The sequence below is a fragment of the Macrosteles quadrilineatus genome, unplaced genomic scaffold (genome assembly GCF_028750875.1).
Source record: "Macrosteles quadrilineatus isolate MER2022 unplaced genomic scaffold, UCM_ALF_1.0 Scaffold_7__1_contigs__length_78375512, whole genome shotgun sequence".
NCBI classification, from domain to species: domain Eukaryota; kingdom Metazoa; phylum Arthropoda; class Insecta; order Hemiptera; family Cicadellidae; genus Macrosteles; species Macrosteles quadrilineatus.
The window spans coordinates 17,104,107-17,115,969 of NW_026542600.1; the positions used below are offsets into that span (position 1 = coordinate 17,104,107).

General features: G+C 33.7%; 1 long non-coding RNA gene across 1 annotated transcript; it reads left to right on the forward strand.

Moving 5' to 3' along the window:
- The first annotated feature begins 1,532 nt into the window (after nt 1-1,532).
- LOC128997833 (uncharacterized) lies at nt 1,533-4,136 on the forward strand. Its single transcript, XR_008491154.1, has 2 exons — nt 1,533-1,724; nt 3,965-4,136. It is a non-coding gene; the product is annotated as an uncharacterized LOC128997833 (long non-coding RNA).
- Nucleotides 4,137-11,863: the final 7,727 nt, after the last annotated feature.

The following is an 11,863-nucleotide window of genomic DNA, read 5'->3' on the forward strand; positions in this document are numbered from 1 at the left end:
CATCGCATTGAAGGCTTGGTCCAATCTGGCAAATTTAGATTGAACTTCCACCGTAGTTATATTTTAGAACGTTTTGATCTACTCTGTAAATACGGTTAAAGGTAACTAACTTTTGCATCAAAATGATCGGGGTGATTAGACCTTTTAATTGATGTATCACACAACTCATATTTAAATTGTAAACTTCTCAAAAAACAACCCTACCTCCCAAATTGGACCCGAATTGAAAATAATTGTATTGGATTCGGCAAGGCCAAGTTAGTAGGAAATGAGAACGGACAAGTGTCAAAAGCCTTACCTTTGTACGCTATGGACAGTTTTCAAATCAACACCCTGTGTATATATATTTATGTGTGTATACATGAACGCAATAACTTGAGTATTTTGTCCGATTTTGATAAAATCTTTATTAAAGGTGTAGGGAGGGATAAACTTGAATGGGTTCGCGAACCAGAGTGATCGGACCAACGGGTTTTGTGGGAGGTTTGCAGGGTAAGGAGCCAAATTTGATTATTTTAGGTAAGTTTATGTCTTCATTATAAATACATTGGTTGATACAATTAACCTAACTTGGTGTGGTCGGTGCAACAGAAAAGTACAGCAAAACCAAATCTTTATGCTTAAAGGTCATGTTGTTAAACTGTTTTGGATACTCATTACAAATTCTTGCATCTATTTACTAGTCAGTAGATGTTCCTCGTCAATTGACGATTGGCTCTATTAAGAAAAGACTAATAGTGAATGAGTTTTGGCTACAAGTAAATATTATTGTTTTACGTATATAAACTTACTTTGCCCACTGAGGAAATCAACCATCGTCACCATCCTAATACTAGAGGTTCAATCCCGTTCCTGTGCACGCAGAAGTGGATAATATTTTCCAGTATTAAAACTGAAAAGTAAATTTGGCAAAACATCCGTATACAGCTTAAAACCTATAATTAAAAGTTTGCTGGTTATTAAAGCAATGTTATGGTTTAAAACGTTTGGTTTTCAACTTTTCTACGTGAAAGCCTTAATCTTTAATAATGAATTAAACTAATATCGACTAACTGCCTTTTCTTAAATGATTGAACAGAGTCTCATGAGGCATTTTATTTGTTAAGCAGACAACCATATTCCTCTATGTATTAAAAATAACTTTCATATCAGACATTCTCTTAATCAGGTTTTAAAAGTTTTTGATTCAATCCAATATGTCTGTAATATCCAACTTGTAGAAGGTTCTTGCGAGTTTTTAAGAAATCGACATTATCAGAGGGAGAGTAATGACTGAAGCAGCTTCCGAAAACTCGGAAAGTTCTATGTACATTTTTGTGATGTAGTTATTATTTAAATAGATTAATACACATGGTTGTCTGAATTTTACAGTTAAATGGCTAAATTTTTGTTTGGATAGAAAGGGCCTAGTACTATGAAATGTTAATTACACTAATTATGTTTGTTCTAGATGAAATTTAATTACCGTAACGCAGATGTAATAGGTGTCATTGTTTGGAGCAATACGATGTTAATCTGTTACGCAAATTCGAGTTTATCAATACGTACATTGTAAAACTCAATAAACTCAAAATTGTCATTACGATCATATTAAAACTGTGATTAGTCTTACACTGCTAACCCAAGACATTGTGGCGTAAGGAAGTATTATAAAATATTTCAACATTATGAAACTATTTGCATTACTTTTATTACTAGCTTGTATGACTGCGATAGAATGCGAAGTAAGTATCATATTTTTATATATCGTTGTTTTATATAGGCATACTTTTAAATCCTATTAAAAACACTTGCGATTTGAGAGTCTTTAAAAAGAAACCAATTGCACTAGATAGAAACGAGTTTGTGTGATAAAATAATAAATATAAAAGCGTATAATTATGTCATTTGTTGTTTACATATTGTAGAATCAGAAATCAGATGTCTTAATTGTTTCATATAGTGTTTAAAGAAAGTGTATTTCACACACTGACGTCTAACACACATGCCTACTTGTACTTAGCTATATAACAATTCATTCCTAGGTCAAAAACCTGTTTGGGATGTATTCTTACATGTAAATATAAAATAGCTTAAACAACAATAGTTACAGTGTCCCTCCAAAAAAGCCACTTTCCTAACTCCTAAATACTCCAAATACCTAAATAAACCAATATTGTCGGGTTCACCGACATCAAATTTAACACACTACATTATGTTAACTTAGAACAAAAGTTGTTTATATTTCACCCGTGAATGGAATGAAATTTAAGCTAGGATATTATAAACAAGAAGCAATAAGTGTTTAACGTAAATTATGGAATTGTGGTAAGAAAGACTCGTATAATAGTTTCATAATATCGACCCACAAAACTAACCGAACGTAACCTATAGATATATCCATACCATAATGTCGATTAAATATTCATTGCTGTTTTATTTCAAATTATTTTCATTATTACCAGTGTAACACTTAGGTTCCTACGATTCAACCTATTAAATTGGATTTAAACCTTAATACACCTTCAGTCTATTTCCTGTGGAATTTAATCAATCTTTGACTTCTCGTAACACCCTAAACGATGTTCAAAAATGACATTTTTCTACAGATACCTGACAAAGTGGGCTTTATTGCACTGATTATAGCACGCAAAGTAGCTAATTCCTGCATTTACCTTTTGCCACACTCATTTTACTTCGTCGCATTCCAGTATTTCAACCAAACAACACAAAATGGTGTGCTTATATTAGACACATAATACGTGTATGCTTGAATACAAGTTGGCAGCACTTAAAGGTTGTTGTGTTTCCCAACCACTGATACTATTGTCGTTCAACGCTTGGATTTAACGTAAAAAGTGTTGATTAGTCTTTGAAATATTAATTATAAATGCTTTATAGTGACACAACGTAAAATATCATGTGTAACGCGAGCGCCATGATGCCAAAATGATTTGCCAAATGATGTAAGCCAAAAAGTAAAATGAAAAACTATTTAAAACGCACACGAGATAGGCGGGTGCTGAATGTTTCTCGAGTGCAGCAAAGGCCATTTGCGCTCGTGTTACACATTATATTTTTCCTACAGTCACTATAAATCATCCAGTATAAATAACTAGTCTTTCATCACTATACAACACGTTTTTTGGTTAAGTTAAATCGAGGCGTTGAACGGAATGGGAAACTCTGCAACAGCTGATTATAGTCTTAGTATCTTTAAGTGTTACTTATTTTAAAGAGTACAATAAACAGAATAAATAAGTAATTTTTAACTTTCTTAGTTATGCACCAAGAAGAAAACAGTTCTTGTGCTCGTTCATACTTCTTTCTTGATTTTTCAGGAAACAGGTTAATGAAACATGTTATGCAGTTTCTGCTACATATTTCTTCTGGTGTACACTTGTATTAACAATCACTGAGTTCATTACTCTCAAACATGTTAGGCCCACTTATAAATATTGTTTCACTAGGTTATGTTCAAACCAAGCGTTGAACGAAAATAGAATATAAACACGAAATGACAGGTTAAATCGTAGTATCAATAGTAATCAGCTGATCATAGTAGTAGAATCATTAAGTGTTGCCAACCTATTTCTAAGGGTACATGGATTACGTGCAGAATAAAACCACGCTGTTTTTTGGTTGGAATACTTGTATGCACCGAAGTATAAACCGTGCGACAAAGTAAGTAAATGCAGAAATTAGCAGCTTTTTGTACTGTAATCAGTGCAAGGAAACCAACTTTGTCGGGTTACTGTAGGAAAATTTTTTCTTGTAATTTCAACAATCACAGTCAAACAAAAGAAAGAAATTCAATTTTAGACTTTAGCCCACCCTGTGAGTGACTTTCACAACAATGTTATTTTAATAAACAATTAGATACAGCTGATCCATAAACGTTCACTTCAGTATAAAAAAAGCATTGCAAAAGCCAATGCTTACATAATATAACATGTGATACTAATTACCTCTCCTGTATTACCAGAGAATTACCAGGACCCGACGTTATGCGCAGCAGGCCTGGAGTGTAGGTCGAGACCTCGACCGCGACTGGCCTCACTATCTAGGAATACCTGGTTATAAGTGAACAACCCCAAACCTACCACCGATCAGCTGTAACCTTCAAACAATAAAGGCATTTTGTTTTGTCTGTGATCAATTTTGACCTCCAAATGTATTTTATTTGTCATTACCTTAACTTTAAGACAGTGATCTACTCCATGCGCCATCAGACAGGTCTAACCCATCGATGTAACATCGATAGTCTAACCATGGGTGGAACGGCGGCACGGTGAGGTTGACTATTACCTCACGCAGTTCTTGTCAGGTCACGGCTATTTTCAGTCGTACCTGCACTTGATGGTCAAAATGAATTCACCTGACTGTACAGTATTTTCAGCCCGAGCATTCCCGACGCGGAACATACTTTCTTCCATTGTCCATCTTGGGGTGCTGTCAGTTGAATCTATATGTGAGACCTTGCTGGAGTGGACAACTAACTGAGACTGATGGAGTCACGTGACCACGGTTTTATGTTACACGTGTTTTGCTCTGAAATCTCTTTTCGATTTTCCTAAAATACTTATTTGAGTAAACTTTCATTGTTGTGTGTAGGAATTGGTATCCCGCGTGTACTGTTGTGATTGCCTGGACATAACTCGGTGTGAGCTAAAATGAATCCTAACCTAGTTTTAGGCCAATATTTTGTGAAGCTATAAGGCAAATCCACACGGCTTCTAAAACCGTTTGCTTTACGCTTTACCTCAACGTTTGCTAAACGAAGCGCCACTGTACAGAGGCCTTTGCCACCTATACGGGATACGCGCAGTCACCCCTATCATCGAGAACGTCACAACGCTCGGTACTTAGAGTGATTCTGCAAGTTTGCTACGCCCGCAACTTTTTTTATACTTCCCTCTTGATTGTCGAGTACTGCGTGATTGCGTTTCAACCGTTGAAGGTACTCTCCAGAGAAACCCCAACTGACAATGAACTATAAATGGCATCAAATTAATTCATTGTTATTTTTAAATATTGTTGGTGTGAAAAACAATTTCAACAGAAAAATGTCTTCTTATTTAAGTGTTTTGTCCCGCCACTATGTCTTTGAAAGTGGTTGAAAGTTCTGATAGACAGTATGTAATTTTGGAGTATAAATTTCGCTATTCTGCAAAACTGACTGATGGGACGTTGTCTTGGAGATTTTGTACCAAAGATTGCAATAGTTGGGTTAAAACTGTTTGTGATAAAACTCAAATACTGTAAAAGCATATAAGGTAATTAAAAAACACAGGGTCCAATGTCCTAGCTTAAGACCTACACCCAGCACTAAATCTCGTGCTTCGCAACCAGACAGTACAGAACTTCAGACGGAAAACGTCACAAAATTTGAAATAAAGTAGCTTAAGAGTCCTTGGAGCCTATACGTTCTAACTCATAAAACAATTAAAAAATACAAAGTAAATGTTTTAATCTCACTGTATACTAGATACCTTAATTACTATCACTTAGGTTTTTGAAAAAAATATTTTGAAATGGTAAATAACTTCAGCGGCTGTTTAAAAATAACGAAATTAACATTGCTTTTATGACGGGCAAATCCAAGATGGCCGTTGGCTTCCAAGGACAGCTGTGGCTAATGGATACAAAAGCAGTATGGTTGATAAATTAATCCATAAACATAAACACAAACCACTCACCAGCTGATAAACCTCGTAAATTGTACGCCTCTGCTAATTATGGCAATATCCTTAACAACACCATAAAGAAAGAAGCCAAAAACGATGTCTGTGTATCGTTCACGACCAACAATAGACTTAATTCAATATTTAAAGGGCGTAAGAGCGTCTTGATAAAGCCAATAAGACGGGTTGTGTCCATTTGGCGGTCGTCCATTTACCGGCCAAGGGTAAAATCGTCCATTTACCGGTCAACCGCCAACCGCCGATAACGCGTCGGTATGTTGTACAATGCACCAATAGTATGTGACCAAAAAGTATGCACCCCCACACGTGCTTTATTTTTTGACTAAACAATTCATTTTGCAAAATTAGTTTACCTTTTGTCTGCAAGGTGGTAACACCTACGTGTTGGATAATTACAAAAATCTTAAAATACTAAAGTACTATTTAAGTTCGAATTATATAGTTAGTGGATTTTTGTATTTCGTGTTATTGTTAAGTGTTTTTAATTAAGTGCTACGATGGAATTTATTAAGAATGTAAGGGAGAAGCCAAGTTTGCTTTATAAGGGGTACTCTTATCGGAAATATCGAGAAAATAAACAAGGTGTAGTGACGTGGGTGTGCTCGGCATATGACCAACAACTCAGTAGAAAGGTGGAATCACAAAATTAATATCATTCTTGGCAGACCACACCCAAAAATCAAAGTGTTGGTAAATTATTTGATGTCGGAAGCTGAGATATAAAAAAAAACAAGGATGGAACTCAACTTAGAATGGTTTAAAAGGAAAAAGAAGTACGTTGAGTTAGTACACAACGCTACGAGGACAACGGAGACTTTGAAAATGTTTGAATGTAATGTACTGAAACTAGACTAGATAGCCGATATGAAATGAGGCCGGGTGAAACAGGAAATGACTATTTGCGTTAACTGTACAAATGAAACTTGTATTTTTTCTATTTGTATTATTTTTCGTTAACTTGGTATTTTGTCTTAATTTGGAAAATTTTTCGATTTTCGAAAGTAAAATCGACATCTGCAAACAATCAAGAACTGTTGCTGCTATTGCTGCAAGAAATGTGCATGGAACCTATTCATTCAAAATAGTCAGGTATTCTAGGAATCGAAACCTGACCGCAAAATCGAAACCTCCCGCCCCCTAGAGTCTCCTCACCCCCATACTTGACCGGTAAATGGACTGACCGGTAAATGGACTGACCGCAAAATGGAAGACACTAATAAGACGGGTATATATACAATCAATTGTAATGATTGCCCAAAGTACTATATAGGCTAGACTAATCGCTCATTTAAGCAGCGATTTAAAGAGCACATTTCATCCAAAACAATAGCCCAGCAAAAATCCGCTTTCGCCAACCACATCGCAGACAGTAACCATAATTATTCCAGCCTAGACAACAACCAACATACACACTTTACATAGTTTCCCTAAAAAAAGGACGGTTTTTAGACTGCTTGGAAGAATTTGAAATCTACAAATCCATAAATAATGAGCAACAAAATATTTTAAATGAACAGACCTCTTTCAAGTCCTACATTATCTATGACGCAGCGAATAGAATGGGGCAACAATGCCACCGGCATTCCATAGATAACGGGAGACGAGTAAGGACCAGTAAGGACACCTCAGTCATGACCACGCATCTACCCGTGCCGCGTCGTAGTGTCCTGTGCTTGCCAGTATCTTTGTACATAATGTCCTTCCGTGTTTTCGTGTTTTACGTGTGTGTTTTTGTGATTACCGACGACCTCAATTTGAGTGATATGACATTTTTTAACTGCTTGAGGATGGGATTTTAATCCCGAAACCGGTCGCCAGACGACAACAATAGGATCACTGACGGACAGGTAATATAAAGCATTTTAGTCAACTAATCAGCTGATCAGTTGACAATTTTAATTGTTAATCCGACTTGTTCCTGTTGATACTCGCGTATTCTTAACCTAAGTTGGTGGAAGTTAAAGGAAGGTAGATTAAACTGATTTAAAAAGTTAGTGAAAGCGAAGTTGAGTTGACGAGATGGAAATGAGAGCACAAACTGTTTGTGCTAATCTTTTGCTACCAAAATTGAAACAGAGGTATGAAATGACATACCAGCAATTCATTAAATGGACGAAACAAAAAAAGGTTAAATTGATAAATGAAAATGTGCTTCTAGTTTATTTTGAAAACCTCTTAACCACTTTTCACCCAACTCGTTGTGGACCACATATTCGTGCTAAGATCTAACTGTAAATTAAATGTTTCTCTATATTATTCAGTTGTTCACAAAAATATGCAATATTTCCCTTGCTGTACCTGATACAGTAATTATAGTAAGAATGCTGCTAGCAGAACCTATTCCCTGAAAAGAGTATCGTATTATCTAACGAAGTTTTACAAACACGTCATTACATGAAATCAGCTGATTATACAATAAGTCGTTGCATAACTTTCAGTGGCAATGACAATAAACACAAATAAGAAGTTATAAGTAGTGAATGTTAGTAATTAAAAACCAGATTGTTAGTAATAAAAAATGGTCGTAGGTAAAGTAGTGTACGCAACTCGCGTTAATAGTCTTTACGCAATTTTTGCGTAAACTACTATAACACAAAGTAGCGTTAAAAATATTACAAATATTATTTACCATAGCTTACACTTATGATATAACTTGAATTAGTACTCATTGTAGTGAAATACAAGCTGACACATTAACTCATAACAGTTCCTTATAATGTAATTTATTTTGACATGAACCAATTCATAATTTAGGAAAAACTCATTTCCATATAAGTCTGTTAACCTAGTTTTCATACTTGCTATATACAAAGCTAGAACAATAGACTAAACATCACATATTGCAAGATAGAGATTTACCTCAGGGTTATTTGGATCATTTGTACATGTTGGTAGACAAAGTTTGTATATATAAAGTAGATTGTATCTCTACAATGTATTATACGCTTACATTGTGTAAAGTCAAACCACGTTCAGCTTTATATATGAGACCGCAAATCAACATTGCTGGGTACAGTGGTGGCAGAGAATTTCAGATTCTATTCCTGGCCTTTTCGAGGACCATGTAAAGTCAATCTGTAAATCATATATCTTAAATATTAGCGTTTTTATTTTCAAAAGACTAAACTAGGATAAAATCATAACTTAGCCTACTCATCAATTAACTTGAACTAATTTCCACAGACTGGATAAATAATGTATGATTACAACTAATTTTACTACATTGAGCTGGTAAGAAAAAAAATCAACAAACTTAAGAACACCTAATAAAAAGGAAGAAAGGAAATGAAAATCCCACCTTGTTAATTGATGTGGGATTTCTCCTCCCGTTAGAGATTTAACTTTTTTCTGCTCGAATAAACCTGTTACATCACGTTGTTGGATGGCTTTTTACCTCTTTGAAATTGTTTCGTACAATATTATGTCAATTCTCTCTTCAATGAGCATGAAATATGGAACAATAAAAGTAAAATTAGTTTCCACAATCTTTTAAGACAATACAACCTCAAAGCACAAAGTGTTGAAATTTATTGCTATACTATTTTGTTTTGATTACAAATTACAAACAATTTAGTACATTGAAAGGTGGCTTTTTGTTTGTTGGGAACGGAAAAGATATAAAAAGTAAATGTTGTAATTCGCTTGTTTATATTTGGATAAAATATGATAAATTTATATACTGCACTCTAATCCATCAGCATTAACAAAAATAAAACACAATTTATTATCTTCCCTATAGCATAAACGTTTAGTACTTATTGAACTTAAACTTATCTCAATTACGTAATACAATTGTGTAATACACGCTTCAGGAAGTAATGAAGTGAACATTTAATCAATAAAACAGAAATTCTTAAATCAGCTGTTTGCTGTCGTGGAAGTATTTTATTCTATTGTTGAACTCTTGTAAAGTTATGTTGCCTTTTGTCATGTATTGTAATTAAAGCTTAAACATTAATTTTGTAACTAGTTTTTTTTCTTTTAAGTATAGTTCATTTTGTATCGTTATTCCCAAGTGTCATTTGGTATTCTGGTTGATGTAAATTATTGTATTAACAGAACAATCGAAATCTAGTGTTTCTTGTTATGTTGCTGAGCTCTTGTGTTTTTGTTAAAACAATGACACTAATAATTATTGCACTGCTATTTAGCTAAATGTAATACTTACAATTATGGTGTAATGCCTGTATTACATTTTGTTTAGCGGTCGTAATTAGGACGCATGTAATACTAAATTGATATTACTAAATATTTCGACATAAGATAAATCGGTATGAAGATATCACAAGTTATCACTACATGTTTTCCATTTTACTGCACTATTTTACTAAAATAGGGTATTGATAATAGTTGTTCTACAAATAAATACAATGAAATTACATTTACTAACTGTGAATTATAATTGATATATATATTTTAAGGTACATTAAAAAAATATTTTTTAAAATGATTAATCACCTGATTGTTATGATTTTTGTCATTGTAAAATATGATGCAATCGTTGTGTTAGATAAACTTAGCTACTTTATACAGTATTTTTTCACAAGACCAAGCAACTTTAGTTTTCAATTTCTTAGACATCCATAGCTTACCGTAAGAATCAAATTAACTGTTCCATCTAATCGGGATCAGTTATTTAACGTAAATCTACGTTTGTTCTTTTTCTCAACTTTTCATCAACCGAATACGTGAACAGTAAAGATTATTTGCCGCATTTAGTTTCGCAGATATTCTATAAATTTCACAATAGTAAATCAACAATTTATGTAACGGTAATGTGACAAACTGTATACAGATGTTGCATATTTTCAATAATTACGAAATACTTGTTAAAACCGTTGTCTTAGATTAAAAATTACACGAACAGAGATAATTTATGTGTACAAAGGTATTTCTATTTCTTCAGGCTTAAGTTAAAATTAACTATGAATTAAAGTGAATGAATAATTTTTCTAATATGAAAAATTCCTAAATTTCTGTGTCACCTCCATTTAAAGGATACCAAACGATTTATTTATTTCATACGGAAACACCATTATACAATAATAAACATTGGCAGATTGCACTGTTTTGCATAAAAATATAATACAAATAATGAAATGATTGGAAAAGATGCACTATACAATAATAACAAGAATAGCAATAACAAACATAACAAGAATCAACAAGAACAATAAGGTGAAAGTTTAACCAGGTACTTATGCAAATAGAATAAGTGATTTGAAAACAGATTAATTTAACATGGTAATATTTAACAACAATGGATGGAGTATCAAAATATAAATAAAAGCATAAATAACATAACAACAAGGAAGCTATACAAAGACACATAACAATGATAAATAGGAACATAAAACATGCAAAGACATGATGGTGAAATTTGAAAGAACAGCTACGATCACTGATAGAGATTTAGGTATAATTGTCCTTGCGAAGGATAAACTGCATATTGCACTCAAGAAACACTTTGTGTGGCCCTAAGCAAAGATACTAAGGTCTAGAAAATAGTCTAGAATAGTCTATAAAACACTGAATTTTCTTGACCTTAGTATCTCGAGATGCTCTGACAAAAACAAACTTGTTTTTAAAATCTATAGAAAACCTACATCCACACACCAGACCATCCATAATAGTTCACATCATCCACAAAACCAGAAATTGGCAGCTTATCACAGTTTTGTTAATATATTACTATTAATCTCGATGTCTGAAGAAAACTACAACGAAGAGGTCAATACCATAAAATATATTGCAATAGCTAACGGTTACAGGAGCAATATCATCGACAAATTAATTTTGAAGCATAAGAACAAAAATAGCCGCATGAAAACAACCTCAGACAGACCGAAATACGTTTCTACCGAATTTGGCAGCTATCTCAACCATACATTAAGCAGAGAAATGTCTAAAAACCAAGTAATCGTTTCATTTAAAACTTCGAATAAACTTTCATCAGTATTAAAAGATAAGAAAACAAAACCGTGACGATCAAACAGAAAATTCAGGTGTATACAAACTGAATTGTGACAGTTGTCCAAGCTTTTGTATTGGTCAGACTTCACGCCCATTTAAAACACGTTTTAAAGAACATCTCCCGAAACCATCTGTTAACACCGCATTTGCTGAACATTTGATTAATAACAACCATGAATATACAGATATCAACACCAATCTAGAAG